At 46.0% G+C, this 16,908-nt stretch overlaps 1 long non-coding RNA gene across 1 annotated transcript in view; it reads right to left on the bottom strand.

The window, feature by feature from the left end:
• The window catches only part of LOC140199848 (uncharacterized), a 30,070-nt gene extending 19,219 nt beyond the window's left edge, over positions 1-10,851 (bottom strand). Inside the window, exon 1 of the long non-coding RNA XR_011886506.1 lies at positions 10,641-10,851. This is a non-coding gene — a long non-coding RNA (uncharacterized lncRNA). The remainder of the gene's footprint in view (positions 1-10,640) is intronic.
• Positions 10,852-16,908: the final 6,057 nt, after the last annotated feature.

The following is a 16,908-nucleotide window of genomic DNA, read 5'->3' as shown; positions in this document are numbered from 1 at the left end:
TGTTAGGCTACATTCAGAGTATTGTGTATGATTCTGGTCACCACACTGCAGGTAGTATGTGGAGGTTTGGCACAGTTTACCAGGGACTGCCTGGATTACAGGGTATAAGCTACAAGGAGATCAGGCAAACTTGAGATGTTTTCTTTGGAGTGTCAGATGCTGATGACAGACCGATAGAAGGTTTAAAAGTTATGAGAGACATAAATCAGGTTGACAGAATTTTTTTTCCAAGGGTAGAAATATCAAAAACTAAAGTACATGTATTTAAGGTGAGTGGGGGAAGATCTGAAGGTCTTGTGCAGGGAATTTTTTTTATACAGAGTAGTGGGTGTCTAGAATGAGCTGCCAGGTAGTGGTGGGACCAGATACTGTAAGAAACTGTTAGATAAATTCATGGATTTTCAGAAGGCCTTTGACAAGGAGCCACAAATGAAGCTGCTGAACAAGAGTCCATGGTATTACAGGAAAGATACGAGCATGGATAAAAGATTGGCTGATCGGCAGGAGACAAAGAGGGGGAATAAGTGTGGCCTTGCTTTGTTGGCTGCTGGTGACCAGTGGGGTTCTGCAGGGATCTGCTTTGGGACGATTTCTTTTCAGATTATATTTCAATGAGCTGAATGATGGAACTGATGGCTTTGTGGCCAGGTTTGTGGATGATGCGAAGTTGGGTGGAGGGGCAGGTAGTGTTGAGAAAGCAGAGAGACTGCAGAGGAATTTGGACAGGTTATGGCTTGCAGAGAGATCTGCATCAGCTAGAAAAATGGGCTGAAAATGGCAGATGGAATTTAATACAGACAAGTGTGAGGTTTTGTACTTTGGTAGCAGCAACCATGGCCAAGTGGTTAAGGCGTTTGTCTAGTGATCTGAAGGTCGCTAGTTCGAGCCTTGGCTGAGGCAGCATGTGTTTCCTTGAGCAAGGCACTTAACCACGCATTGCTCTGCGACGACACCGGTACCAAGCTGTATGGGTCCTAATGCCCTTCCCTTGGTCAACTTTGGTGGTGTGGAGAGGGGAGACTTGCATGGGCAACTGCCGGTCTTCCATACAACCTTGCCCAGGCTGACGCCCTGGAAACCTTCCAAGGCGCAAATCTCACGAGACTAACGGATGTCAACACACAGCAGCAACCAGGGTAGGTCTCACACAGAGAGTGGTAGGGCACTGTAGAGTGTGGTAGAGCAACATGATCTGGGAATACAGGTCCATAATCCATTGAAAGTGGCGTCACAGGTAGATAGGTTCGTAAAAAAAAAAAACTTCTGGCATATTGTCCTTCGTAATTCAATGTATTGAGTACAAGAGATGGGATGTTATGTTGAAGTTGTATAAGACATTGGTGAGGCCTAATTTGGTGTATTGTGTGCAGTTTTGGTCACCTACCTACAAGAAAGGTGTAAAAAAAGGTTGAGAGGGTGCAGAGAAAATTTACAAAGATGTTGCCGGGCCTGGAGCACCTGAGTTATAAGGAAAGATTGAATAGGTTAGGACTTTATTCCTTGGAACGTAGAAGATTGAGGGGAGATTTGATAGAGGTATACAAAATTATGAGAGGTATAGATAGGGTAAATGCAAGCAGGCTTTTTCCACTGAGGTTGGGTGGGACTACAACCAGAGGTCATGGGTTAAAGGAGAAAGATGAAAAGTTTAAGGGGAACATGAGGGAAAACTTCTTCATCCAGAGTTGTGTGAGTGTGGAATGAGCTGCCAGCACAAGTGATGAGCTTGATTTCAACATTTAAGAGAAGTCTGGATAGGTACATGGATGGTAGGGGTATGGAGGGCTATGGTCCCGGTGTAGATCAATGGGATTAGGCAGTTTAAATGGTTTAAGCCCAAAGGGCCTGTTTCTGTGCTGTACTTATCTATGACTCGATGAGATTAAAAGGGACAAAAGGTGGCAGATGAAATGGAGTGTTGGGAACTGTATGAACATAGAAATCTACAGCACATTACAGGCCCTTCGGCCCACAATGTTGTGCTAACCATGTAACCTCCTCCAGAAAATGCTTAGAATTTCTCTGCCACATAGCCCTCTATTTTTCTAAACTCCATGTATCTATCTAAGAGTCTCTTAAAAGACCCTATTGTATCCACCTCTACCACCGTACCTGGTAGTGCATTCCACGCACCCACCACTCTCTGCGTGAAAAACTTAACTCTGACATCCCTCTTGTACCAACTTCCAAGCACCTTAAAACTATGCCCCATCATGTTAGCCATTTCAGCCCTGGTAAAGTTCACTCAATCAATGCCTCTCATCACCTTATACACCTCTATCAGGTCACCTCTCATCCTCCGTCGCTCCAAGGAGAAAAGGCCAAGTTCACTCAACCTATTCTCATAAGGCATGCTCTCCAATCCTTGTAGATCTCCTCTGCACTCTTTCTATAGTATTCACATCCTTCCTGTAGTGAGGTGACAAGAACTGAACACAGTACTGTACTCTAAGTGAGGTCTAACTCAGGTGTTATAGAGCTTTAACATTACCTCATAGCTCTTGAACTCAATCCCACGGTTGATGAAGGCCATCACACCAAATGCCTTCTTAACAACACTGTTGACATTAGAAAAGGTCCAGAGGATGTTCACAATCATTATCCCAGAAATGAAAGAGTTAATGAAAGAAGCATTGGAAGGTTTTGGGCCTTTACTCACTGGAGTATAGAAAAATAATGGGGGATCTTATTGGAACCTATCAAATATTGAGAGGCCCAGTTAGGACAGACGTGGAGAGCATGTTTCCAGTGGTGGGTGAGTCTAGGACCAGAAGGTGCAGCCTCAAAATAAAAAGAACAGAGATGAGGAGAAATTTCTTTAGGCAGATAGTGGTGCTGCTGTGGTTGTGGAGGCCAAGGCACTTGGTATATTTAGAGCAGAGGTGTATGGTTCTTAAGCAGTAAGGGGATCAAAGGTTATGGGGAGAGGGCTGGAGAATGGGGTTGAGAGGAAAATTAAATCAGACATGTTCGAATGGCAGAGCAGATTTGATGGGCCAAGTGGCCTAATTCTGTTCCTATGACTCATGGTTACATAAAATGCATGAATGAAGAGATATGGATAACGTTCAGGCAGATGGGATTTAATTTAATTCGACATCATGTTTGGTACAGACCTCCTGGGCTGAAAGGCTTCTTCCTGTGCTGTACTCTCCTGTTCTAGCATCTGCAGCCATTTTTATCTCCACATCACCTTCCAGACTCTCTCTGTGTATCCACCCTCCCTTTACCAGTTCCATCGACCAATCATCCCCATTTCACTATTCCAGCTATCACTTACCAGCTCCTACCTCACCCATCCCTCTCACCTTGCGACACTATCTCCTCTCTTACGCTCTCAGTCCCGATAACGGTCCCGTTGAGAACCTGCTGTCTGTGCAGATGCTGCTTGACTCACCGAATCCCTCCAAAAATATTTTCTGTTCTCCTGCCTGTGATGTTTGCCATCTTAAACTATCTCTCAATTAAGTAAGGGCTGAGTTTGCTCTGAAACCCATTTTGAAATGAACTGCTCCACCATTGTTGGCTGCGCTTTCAATGACGAAGACTCAAGCTCTGGAATTGCTTCCTGAAGCTTCACCACTCCCTTGAGGGAGGGGATCGTTGACTCAGGCCTGAGGCCAGCGTCGGGCATTTTCATGCCTTACAAGGCGTGGAAAGAAAGACTGTCTGGCGTGCCACTGCTCACACATAGAGCATTGTGCGGTTAAGTGCCTTGCTCAAGGACACATCTCAGCTAAGGCTCGAACTGGCGACCTTAAGATCACTAGACGAATGCCTTAACCACTTGGCCACGTGTCCACAGGAGCACTCCTAAACTGTTTTGTCTTCCTGCACTCTATGGGGCCCAGTACAATTCCTTTTTGACATTGCGCCAGGAAGCATGCAGAGCTGTGTTTGGTATTTGAAGTCAAACTGTTTTTATTCACTTTCCAGGTTCGGGTATTGCTGGCAAGACCAGTGTTTACTGCCCGTCCCTAATCAGCACCATTTTGAACTGCTCCTGTCTTGGTGAAGGTGCTGTTAGGGAGAGAGTTCCAGGAGTTTTGCTCTAGTGCTGACAAAGGATCAGTGATATATTTTCACGTGAGGATTGGAAGGGCAGCCTGTAGATGGTTGTGCAGCTATGGTCCCTTTGCCCCTGTCCCACTCGGTGTAGAGGTCACCGGTTTGGGAACTACTACTGGAGAAGTATGTGTGAGTAACGGAAGTGCATTTTGTAGATGGTACAGACTGCCGCACAGAGAGAATGAATGTTTAGGGTGGTGCAGTCACAAACAAGAGAGAATCTGCAGATGCTGGAAATCCAAACAACACACACAAAATGCTAGAAGAACTCAGCAAGCCAGACAGCATCTATGGAAAAGAGTAAACAGTGGACGTCTTGGCCCGACATGTCAACTGTACTCTTTTCCATAGATACTCCCTTTCCTGCTGAGTTCCTCCTGCATTTTGTGTGTGCTGTTTAGATTGGCGGTTGGGATGCCAATCAACTGGGCTGGATGGCATTTAGCTTTAAAAAGTAGCTGGACATCTGGGCATGTGGATAGTGTCCCACTACTGGCCATTTTAGTTGCTATTGCAAACCCAGACAAGAACACCATGTAGACTGGCCGGATCAGATCCATAACTCAGCATTGCCATGAAGAACACCATGTAAACTGGCTGGGTCAGATCCATAAATCAGCATTGCCATGCTACATCATGATTTTCATACCTCTGCTTGTTCTGTTACCGTGAGATTGAACACCATTACACCAAACAAGTTTCAACTGAAAGAAATCCTCCATTAGGGCTGGGAACAGGCATTTGCCCCAGGTCCAGGAGAGGGATTTGAGCAGATAAAGGTTGATTGCAATGCAGGGAAACATTCCTCACAGCACAGGCTGCCGTGCTGGATAAACATTGGACCAAATATTTCCAGAGGTTCCAGGAAATGAGTGAGCATGAATGTCAGGACATTCTTTTTTGTTTAAACTTGAGAACAGCATTGCACCAAGAAGACAAAACATGAAGCCTGGTTTACATTTCATTTCAAAGTTTAGTCACTGCATGCAAACCTACACGAATACATTTAAACAGGAAATGATATAGATCAGATAGCATTTCAAGGTATCATCCAACCAGAACTTTATTGAATGAGCTCAATCTGCCTGCACACCTGAACTGACAGTCAAAACAAGTGAACTTCGTAAAATGCATCCTCATTTTTCTCAAATCTTACTCTTCCAGTTGCTGAAATTCTTCATCTACCTCTGGGAAACCCTCTCTCAGTCACAGTTTTGAGTCGGATGCCTTTGATCTAAAGGGTTTGTCATCACAGACATCATTATCTGTATGTTGCAAATGTTGGCAGAAATAAACGGGAACTTTCCCCGGCAGTCAATCACCAGGAGCAGAGCTTCATATCAGATCAAAATACTTCCCCAGCACTTGTTTCAACCGATGTTTTAAACAGTTTGGAAGAACGAAACAGTCAAACATACCAGAGTGAGGGAGTAACATCCCAACATCAGAGTGTAGGTGGTACCTGGGTTGTGAGAGTTCCCTTCCTGAGAACTGTCCCCAAGCCAATTCTGTACCACAGAGAGCATCCAATCGGGATGCTCACAGCTTGGTATAGTAACTGTTCTATGAAAGAAAGTAGAGAGAGTTGTGAACACAGCCCAGTCCATCATGAAAATCAGCCTCCCCTCCATTGACTCCTTTTCTATTTCACACGACGTCAGCAAAGCAGACAGCTCTCCCAATGCACTCATGCTCTCTTCTCTCCCCCTCCTATCAGGCAGAAGATACAAAAGCCTGAGATACAAGGTTCAAGGACAGCTTCGATCTTACTGTTACCAGACTCTCGAATGAACCTCTCAAATGCCAGTGGATGAACTCCACATGGTAGGCTTATTCAGAAAGTCCACACGGTAGGCTTATTCAGAAAGTCAGAAGGCATGGGATCCAGGGAAGTTTGGCCAGGTGGATTCAGAATTGGCTTGTCTGCAGAAGGCAGAGGGTCGTGGTGGAGGGAGTACATTCAGATTGGAGGGCTGTGACTAGTGGTGTCCCACAAGGATCTGTTCTGGGACCTCTACTTTTCGTGACTTTTACTAACGACCTGGATGTGGGGGTAGAGAGGTGGGTTGGCAAGTTTGCAGACGACACAGAGGTTGGTGTTGTAGATAGTGTGGAGGAATGTCGAAGATTGCAGAGAGACATTGATAGGATGCAGAAGTGGGCTGAAAAGTGGCAGATGGAGTTCAACCTGGAGAAGTGTGAGGTGGTACACTTTGGAAGGACAAACTCCAAGGCAGAGTACAAAGTAAATGGCAGTGTGGAGGAGCAGAGGGATCTGGGGGTACATGTCCACAGATCCCTGAAAGTTGCCTCACAGGTAGATAGGGTAGTTAAGAAAGCTTATGGGGTGTTAGCTTTCATAAGTCGAGGGATAGAGTTTAAGAGTCGCGATGTAATGATGCAGCTCTATAAAACTCTGGTTAGGCCACAAATGGAGTACTGTGTCAAATTCTGGTTGCCTCACTATAGGAAGGATGTGGAAGCATTGGAAAGGGTACAGGAGAGATTTACCAGGATGCTGCCTGGTTTAGAGAGTATGCATTATGATCAGAAATTAAGGGAGCTAGGGCTTTACTCTTTGGAGAGAAGGAGGATGAGAGGAGACATGATAGATAATAAGATAATAAGAGGAATAGATAGAGTGGATAGCCAGCGCCTCTTCCCCAGGGCACCACTGCTCAATACAAGAGGACATGGCTTTAAAGTAAGGGGTGGGAAGTTCAAGGGGGATATTAGAGGAAGGTTTTTTACTCAGAGAGTGGTTGATGTGTGGAACGCACTGCCTGAGTCAGTGGTGGAGGCAGATACACTAGTGAAGTTTAAGAGACTACTAGACAGGTACATGGAGGAATTTAAGGTGGGGGGTTATATGGGAGGCAGGGTTTGAGGGTCAGCACAACATTGTGGGCTGAAGGGCCTGTAATGTGCTGTACTATTCTACGTTCTATCTCCCAAAGTGGCCCTTGCACTTTCGTTGTGTATCTACAATGCACTTTCTCTGTAACTGCGACGCACAATTCTGCATTCTGTTTTAATACAACTATCTGACTATACTTATGTATAGAGCGATAGTCTGGGTGGAGCACAAAACAAAAGCTTCTCACTATATCATGGTACATGTAACAATGATAAACTGATACTGAGAAATTCTGCAGATCCTTGAAACCCAAAGCAACAAACACAAGATGTTGGAGCATCCATGGAAATGAATAAACAGTCAACATTTTGAGCCCAGGCCTTCATTGGGACTGAAAGGAAGGGGGGAGATGCCAGAATAAAAAGGTGGGGGGAGGGCAAGGAGGATAGCTAGAAGGAAAATCCTGCCTGACAAACCCGTGGAATTCTTTGAGGAGATTACAAATAGGATAGATAAAGGGAATGCAGTGGATGCTGTATATTTGGACTTTCAGAAGGCACTTGAGAAGGTGCCGCACTTGAGAAGGTGCCACACATGAGGCGGCTTACCAAGTTAAGAGCCCATGGGATTATAGGAAAGTTACTAACATGGTTAGAGCGTTGGCTGATAGGTAGGAGGCAGTGAGTGGGAATAAAAGGATCCTTTTCTGGTTGGCTGCCGGTCACCAGCGGTGTTCTGCAGAGGTCAGTGTTGGGACTGCTTCTTTTTATGCTGTATATAAATGATTTAGATTATGGAATAGATGGCTTTGTTGCTAAGTTTACAAATGATAACGAATATTGGTGGAGGGGCAGGTAGTGTTAAGGAAACAGGTAGGATGCAGAAGGACCCAGACAGATTAGGAGAATGGGCAAGAAAGTAGCAAATGAAATACAATGTTGGAAAATGTATGGTCATGCACTTTGGTAGCAGAAGTAAATGTGTGGACTATTTTCTAAACAGGGAGAAATTCCAGGAATCTGAGATGCAGAGGGACTTTGGAGTTCTTGTGCAGAACACCCTGAAGGTTAACTTGCAGGTTGAGTCGGTGGTGAAGAAGGCAAATGCCATGTTAGCATTCATTTCAAGAGGTCTAGAATACAAGAGCAGGGATGTGATGCTGAGGCTTTATAAGGCACTGGTGAGGCCTCAACTTGAGTACTGTAAACAGTTTTGGGCCCCTCATCTTAGAAAAGATTTGTTGGAGAGGGTCCAGAGGAGGTTCACAAGAATGATTCCAGAAATGAAAGGGTTATCGTATGAGGAACGTTTGTTGGCTCTGGGCCTGCACTCGCTAGAATTCAGAAGGATGAGGGGGGATCTCGTTGAAACCTTTTGAATGTTGAAAGTCCAAAACAGAGTCGATGTAGAAAGGATGTTTCCCATGGTGGGGGAGTCTAGGACAAGAGAGCACATCCTCGGGATAGAGTGGCATCCATTTAAAACAGAGATGCGGAGAAATTTCTTTAGCCAAAGGATGGTGAATTTGTGGAATTTGTTGCCACAGGCAGCTGTGGAGGCCGGGTCGTTGGGTGTATTTAAGGCAGTGATTGATAGGTTTTTAATTGGACATGGCATCAAAGGTTACGGGCAGAAGGCTGGGAACTGGGGTTGAGGAGGGAAAAAGAAAAAGATCAGCCATGATTGAATGGTGGAGCAGACTTGATGGGCCAGATGGTCTAATTCTGCTCCTATGTCCTATGGCCCTATGGTCTTAAGGTGATAGGTGAAGCCGGGTGGGTCGGAATGGTAAAGGGCTGGAGATGAAGGAATCTGATAGGAGAGGAGAGTGGACCATAGGAGAAAGGCAAGATGAAGGGGACCCGGTGGGAGTTGATAGGCGGGTGAGAAGAGGTAAGAGGCCAGAGTGTCGGTTCATGGCTTCCTCTTGTGCCAAGATGAGGCCATCCTCTGGGTAGAGGAGCACCACCTTATATTCCGTCTGGGTAACCTCCAGCCTAATGCCATGGATATTGTTTTCTCCTTGTGGTAAAATAATATTTCCCTCCCCCTCCCCTCTGAAGAGGGTCTCATTCCAAAACATCAACTGTTAATTCATTTCCATAGATGTTGCCTGACCTGCTGAGTTCCTCCAGCATTCTGTGTGTGATACTGATAGTGTAAGGTCTGCTCTCTGTAAAGAGCAACTAGAAAAGGTGATCTCATTGAAACACAAATCTTACAGATCACGACAGTTAGAAGCAGGGGTGATATTTCTACCAGAATCAAGAACTGCACACACACGGTTAGTTTCCTTGCCCCCTAACCCTATGCTGCCCCTGGTGTTGCCCTGGGTGGCCCCTCCCCACACACAATGACCATGGGTGGCCCCTCCCCCCACACAATGATCTGGGTGGCCCCTCCCCACACACAATGACCACGAGTGCTCTGCCTCCTGGAAAGTCCACAACAGGGGGCAAACACGGATTCTCATCACTATGGAGTATGCCTCTGGGGAAGATGTACGATGTATAAATGTTCTAAGTAAAGAGTGAAGCTGCAGTCAGTGAAGAAACTTATCGAAGGACGTAGGTCAATTACAGATATGGGCAGATAGTGTTGAGTCCAGGCAAGTGTGAGGTCAAATGTATGGGGGAAGTATACAAAGTACATTTGGATTGTTTTCTCTGGAGGGACAGATCACTTCAGGGGTAAGGTCATGAGGAATCCATGAGATCAATTAAAGAATCCAGCCCCTGGGTTTGCTCAACGATTCCACTCATGATGTCTCATATTTACAGACTGGTATTCCCTGGATTTGATATCAAACTTCTCTGGATCTCCTGCAGTTGAAGGATCAAAGGCAGTTTATGGACCTGCTAGAAACAGTTTCTGCATGTAGAACCTTACATGGGCCAAGTCCACACCCTAGATTCCCGTCCAGCAAAAAGAACCTCTCCTTGCTCCACACCCTCTATCCAGAACAGCAACCTGATCATTCCTACTCTTCTAAAGAAACCACATGAGGTTTGTGAACTGTTGGGATGTCATTACAGTAAGCTGCACCCACTCCTGTAAAACACATACGGGCATCTGACGTGGAGGACCCTGAGTTTTGTAAGATCATGCACAAGATGCTGTAGGAACCCAGCACCCACGGAAAGAAACGGACAGCCGACGTTTCAGGTCTTGACCGGAAACGTTCACTGTCCATCTCCCTTCACAGAAGCCGCCTGACCCGCCGAATTTCGCTAGCGACATGAGATTCCAGCCTCTGTAGTCTCCGATTTCCCAATATATGTCACCTCTACCCATGGAAGTCTATTAGCTCTTCCAGGTTCTTTCAGTCTCCCTCCTCCGCTTCCCCTCCCCACTCATTTCACCGGGGAGGGAGGGGACGGTGAGGTAGGGGAATGGGTGGAGTGAGGAGGGACGAGATGTGGTGGAGGGAGAAGGTGGGGAAACCGGGTTGGGGAGAAGAGGGACATGGAATGTCGAGGGAAGAGCAATGGGAAAGGTTGAGGGGAAAGCGGTCGGGACGGGTTGAGGAGAGGGAGACAGGCGCAGAGAGGAGGAGGGCTGGTGACTGGGATCGGATCTGACTGCCTGCTCTTTGGGAGGACACGGGAACCCCTGCATTGTACCCCGATCCCTGATCGCGTCAGTCAGCTGTGGGGACAGAGGGACCCCTCAGTGTGCCCGGACCCCGTTAGGCTGGGGCGCGGTCTGTACTCACGTCGCCTGTCGCCCGGTTCGGATCCGGACCGCCGTCCGCTCCCACAGCCGTCGCTCCCGCTCAGCTCCTGTCCGGCCACGTAGCGCAAGGGAGCGGGGGCGGGAGCGCGCACACGCGGGTTCAACCGCGTCGGGCGGCGAGGCAGAGTACAGCCCGACACACCGGCAGTACAGCCCGACATACAGTGTGTGACCCACACCCTAACAGCCCAGCTCGACATACGGCAGCACACCACGAATACAGCTCGGCACACTGAGTGTACAGCCCAACTCATCCGGTATAGAATCTCACACACGTCAACACACCAGGGGTACATAACCCACCCAACGGTACACCCTTACGCATAGGAAGCACAACGCAAAACCTGCTGTATGACAGGGGTAAGTTTTTCATGTTGAAGGTGGCTGGATAAATGGAATGAGCTGCAGAGGTGGGAACAATTACATTTCAGACTTTTGAAGAAATTCATGGATAGAAGAGGTTTAGAGAAATGCCGACCAACTACTAATTTTAAATAGTGTGAATGGGCATCTTGATTGGCATGGATAAACTGAGTTGAAGGGCTTGTTTCTGTTCAGTATAATTCCGTGATTCTAGGAAATATTTCACTTTACTTCAATGAAATGCCCACATATAACAAAAGGATTCCTTAAAACTTCCACAAGGAGCCCTTGGTGACAGTTGAGCTGTTTCAGTCCATACCTTGAAATAAGATGCATTTACTTCATAACTGACTTGGAATTCAAGTGTCTTTAATGATGCACCCCGTTGTTACTTCCTTGAAACACCTATATCTTAACTTTGCAAAATCATGCACTCCAGAGGTTTGACTGAAATCAGTTTTTGAAGGGGTATAGGGGCAAGGGGTATAGTCAGAGGGACAGAGGGAGAAAAAGGAGAGTGAGAGAAAGAATGTGTCTATATAAATAAATAACAGATGGGGTACGAGGAGGAGGTGGGGCCTAGCGGAAGTTTGAGAAGTCAATGTTCATGCCATCAGGTTGGAGGCTACCCAGATGGAATATAAGGTGTTGTTCCTCCAACCTGAGTGTGGCTTCATCTTTACAGTAGAGGAGGCCGTGGATAGACATATCAGAATGGGAATGGGACGTGGAATTAAAATGTGTGGCCACTGGGAGATCCTGCTTTCTCTGGCGGACAGAGCGTAGGTGTTCAGCAAAACGGTCTCCCAGTCTGCGTCGGGTGTTGGCAATATATAGAAGGCCACATCGGGAGCACCGGACGCAGTATATCACCCCAGCCACTGGTTGGAGGAACAACACCTTATATTCCGTCTGGGTAGCCTCCAACCTGATGGCATGAACATTAATTTCTCAAACTTCCACGAATGCCCCACCTCCCCCTCATACCCCATCCGTTATTTATTTATACACACACATTCTTTTTCTCTCTCTCCTTTTTCTCCCTCTGTTCCTCTCACTATACCCCTTGCCCATCCTCTGGGTTTTCCTCTCCTTCCCCTTTCTTTCTCCCTGGGCCTCCTGTCCCATGATCCTCTCGTATCCCCTTTTGCCAATCACCTGTCCAGCTCTTGGCTCCATCCCTCCCCCTCCTGTCTTCTTCGGTCATTTTGGATCTCCCCCTCCCCCTCCCACTTTCAAATCCCTTACTAGCTCTTCTTTCAGTTAGTCTTGACAAAGGGTCTCGGCCCGAAATGTCGACTGCACCTCTTCCTAGAGATGCTGCCTGGCCTGCTGCGTTCACCAGCAACTTTGATGTTTGAAGGATCTTAACAGGCTGGATAAAGAAAATGTATTTACGCTGTTGGAGAATCCAGAACTAGGATTGCGAGTCTTTGGATTTCTGTACATCAAGAGCCTTTGAATATCTTTAAGGTAGTAATTCTGACTATCTACTCTCAGTCTCTCACAAATTTACAAACTTCTATCAAGTCTCCCCTCAGCTTCCAACACTCCAGGGAAAACAACCAAAGTTTGTCCAACCTTTCCTTAAAGCTCACATTCTCTATTCCAGGCAACATCCTGTAAATGTCTTCTGCATCCTCTCCATCACCTTCACATTCTTCTTGCAATGGGGTGACACAATAACCGTTAACCATCCCTATGTGTAGTCCCAATGTAACTCCTCCAAATGAACAAGCACACTGTCCATCCAACACACACAATGCTGGAGGAACTCAGCAGGCCAGGCAGCATCGAGGGAAATGAGTAGAGTCGATGTTCTGGGCCGAGACCCTTCATCAGGGCTCTCTCCATTCTGTGATGGACGCTTTAGAGAGGATGAAGACAGTTATCAAAATGATTCGAAGGGCAATAGACATGGATACATTGAGGAAGTTAAGGTCGGTCTTCTTGGAACTGAGGAAGATGCAAAGGGATCCAACTGAGATTTCAAATCATGAAGTTTATAGACAGATTCAATGGAAAAAGCTGTTCCCATTCATGGAGGCTTTGGATACTGTTGGGGGGGAATGACTTAACTGGGACAAGCTGCAGTAGCCGGATCTCTGGCTCTGAGTCTGGCTCTGCAGTGCAGAAGGGAGGGGGGAAAAGAGGACAGCAGTAGTGATAGGGGACTCGATAGTTAGAGATACAGATAGGAGGATCTGTGGTCGTGACAGAGAATCCAGGATGGTTTGTTGCCTCCCGGGTGCCAGGATCAAGGATGTCTCTGATCACTTGCATGACATTCTGAAGTGGGAGGGTGATCAGCCAGATGTTGTGGTGCACATAGCAATGACATAGCAAGGAAAAGTGAGGACGTCCTGGAGAGTGAGTATAGAGAGCTTGGTAGGAAGTTGAAAAGCAGGACCTCGAGGGTGGTAATCTCAGGATTGCTACCTGTGCTACGTGCCAGTGAGGGTAGGAATAGGATGGTCTGGAAGATGAACAAGTGGCTGAGGAACTGGTGTAGGGAGTAGGGTTTCAGATTTCAGAATAATTGGGACCTCTTCTGGGGCAGGTGGGACCTGTACAAGAGAGACGGGTTACACTTGAACTACAGGGGGACCAATATCCTTTCAGGGAGGTTTGTTAATGCCATTGGGGGGGCTTTAAACTAGATTTGCAGGGGGATGGGAACCACAGTACCAGAGCTGACAGTGTGGCTGGGGTGAAAATAAATGATGTTAAAAGTTCAAGCAAATCCGCTAATAGAAAGGTTGTGAGTGGTGGTAAAAATCTTCTGAGGTGTATATATTTCAATGCTAGGAGTATTGCGGGGAAGGCGGATGAGTTGAGGGCGTGGATTGACACATGGAATTATGACGTTATAGCAATTAGTGAAACTTGGCTACAGGAGGGGCAGGACTGGCAGCTTAATATTCCAGGGTTCCGATGTTTCAGATGTGATCGAGGCAGAGGAATGAAAGGTGGGGGAGTAGCATTGCTTGTTAGGGAAAATATTACAGCAGTGCTCAGGCAGGACAGATTAGAGGGCTTGTCTACTGAGTCCTTGTGGGTGGAGCTGAGAAACAGGAAAGGTATGGCCACATTAGTGGGATTGTATTACAGACCACCCAATAGTCAACGAGAATTGGAAGTGCAAATCTGCAGAGAGATAGCAGGCAACTGCAAGAAACATAAAGTTGTGGTGGTAGGAGATTTTAATTTTCCATATATTGATTGGGACTCCCATACTGTTAGGGGTCTAGATGGTTTAGAGTTTGTAAAATGTGTTCAGGAAAGTTTTCTAAATCAATATATAGAGGGACCAACTAGAGGGGATGCAATATTGGATCTCCTGTTAGGAAACGAGTTAGGACAAGTGACAGAAGTCTGTGTAGGGGAGCACTTTGGTTCCAGTGATCATAACACCATTAGTTTCAACTTGATCATGGACAAGGATAGATCTGGTCCTAGGGTTGAGGTTCTTAACTGGAAGAAGGCCAAATTTGAAGAAATGAGAAAGGATCTAAAAACCGTGGATTGGGACAGGTTGTTCTCTGGCAAGGATGTGATCGGTAGGTGGGAAGCCTTCAAAGCAGAAATTTTGAGAGTGCAGAATTTGTATGTTCCTGTCAGGATTAAAGGCAAGGTGAATAGGAATAAGGAACCTTGGTTCTCAAGGGATATTGCAACTCTGATAAAGAAGAAGAGGGAGTTGTATGAGATGTATAGGAAGCAGGGAGTAAATAAGGTGCTTGAGGAGTATAAGAAGTGCAAGAAAATACTTAAGAAAGAAATCAGGAGGGCTAAAAGAAGATATGAGGTTGCCTTGGCAGTCAAAGTGAAGGATAATCCAAAGAGCTTTTACAGGTATATTAAGAGCAAAAGGATTGTAAGGGAATAAAATTGGTCCTCTTGAAGATCAGAGTGGTCAGCTATGTGCGGAACCAAAGGAAATGGGGGAGATCTTAAATAGGTTTTTTGCGTCTGTATTTACTAAGGAAACTGGCATGAAGTCTATGGAATTAAGGGAAACAAGTAGTGAGATCATGGAAACTGTACAGATCGAAAAGGAGGAGGTCCTTGCTGTCCTGAGGAAAATTAAAGTGGATAAATCCCCGGGACCTGACAGGGTGTTCCCTTGGACCTTGAAGGAGACTAGTGTTGAAATTGCAGGGGCCCTGGCTGAAATATTTAAAGTGTCGCTGTCTACAGGTGAGGTGCCGGAGGATTGGAGAGTGGCTCATGTTGTTCCGTTGTTTAAAAAAGGATCGTAAAGTAATCCGGGAAATTATAGGCCAGTAAGTTTAACGTCGGTAGTAGGTAAATTATTGGAGGGAGTACTAAGAGACAGAATCTACAAGCATTTGGATAGACTGGGACTTATTAGGGAAAGTCAACATGGCTTTGTGCGTGGTAGGCCATGTTTGACCAATCTATTGGAGTTTTTCGAGGAGGTTACCAGGAAAGTGGATGAAGGGAAGGCAGCGGATATTGTCTACATGGACTTCAGTAAGGCCTTTGACAAGGTCCCGCATGGGAGGTTAGTTAGGAAAATTCAGTCGCTCGGTATACATGGAGAGGTGGTAAACTGGATTAGACATTGGCTTGATGGAAGAAGCCAGAGAGTGGTGGTAGAGAATTGCTTCTCTGAGTGGAGGCTTGTGACTAGTGGTGTGCCACAGGGATCAGTGCTGGGTCCATTGTTATTTGTCATCTATATCAATGATCTGGATGATAATGTGGTAAATTGGATCAGCAAGTTTGCTGATGATACAAAGATTGGAGGTGTAGTAGACAGTGAGGAAGGTTTTCAGAGCCTGCAGAGGGACTTGGACCAGCTGGAAAAATGGGCTAAAAAATGGCTGATGGAGTTTGATACTGACAAGTGTGAGGTATTGCACGTTGGAAGGACAAACCAAGGTAGAACATACAGGGTTAATGGTAAGGCACTGAGGAGTGCAGTGGAACAGAGGGATCTGGGAATACAGATACAAAATTCCCTAAAAGTGGCGTCACAGGTAGATAGGGTCGTAAAGAGAGCTTTTGGTACATTGGCCTTTATTAATCAAAGTATTGTGTATAAGAGCTGGAATGTTATGATGAGGTTGTATAAGGCATTGGTGAGGCCGAATCTGGAGTATTGTGTTCAGTTTTGGTCACCAAATTACAGGAAGGATATAAATAAGGTTGAAAGAGTGCAGAGAAGGTTTACAAGGATGTTGCCAGGACTTGAGAAACTCAGTTACAGAGAAAGGTTGAATAGGTTGGGACTTTATTCCCTGGAGCGTAGAAGAATGAGGGGAGATTTGATAGAGGTATATAAAATTATGAAGGGTATAGATAGAGTGAATACAAGCAGACTTTTTCCACTGAGGCAAGGGGAGAAAAAAACCAGAGGACATGGGTTAAGGGTGAGGGGGGAAAAGTTTAAAGGGAACATTAGAGGGGGCTTCTTCACACAGAGAGTGGTGGGAGTATGGAATGAGCTGCCAGACGAAGTGGTAAATGTGGGTTCTTTTTTAACATTTAAGAATAAATTGGACAGATACATGGATGGGAGGTGTATGGAGGGATATGGTCCGTGTGCAGGTCAGTGGGACTAGGCAGAAAATGGTTCGGCACAGCCAAGAAGGGCCAAAAGGCCTGTTTCTGTGCTGTAGTTTCTATGGTTTCTATGGAACCAAATTGTATCCCATAAAGGTACTTTCCAAAACAAAGTGATTTGAAGAAATATCTTTTCCCTAATGAGTGTTAGGAACAAGGAATGTATTGCCAGAGCGTTTATTTGATTGTAGTATTCGGAAGAGAAAGGGAAGCACTTGCAGGGGTGTAAGGGGGAAAGCAGGGATTGGGATTAGGTGGATTGCTCTTGCAAATAACAAGCAAGAGCCCAATGA

Source organism: Mobula birostris, chromosome 6 (assembly GCF_030028105.1).
Source record: "Mobula birostris isolate sMobBir1 chromosome 6, sMobBir1.hap1, whole genome shotgun sequence".
NCBI lineage: Eukaryota > Metazoa > Chordata > Chondrichthyes > Myliobatiformes > Myliobatidae > Mobula > Mobula birostris.
This window is presented reverse-complemented; position numbering and strand designations above follow the sequence as displayed.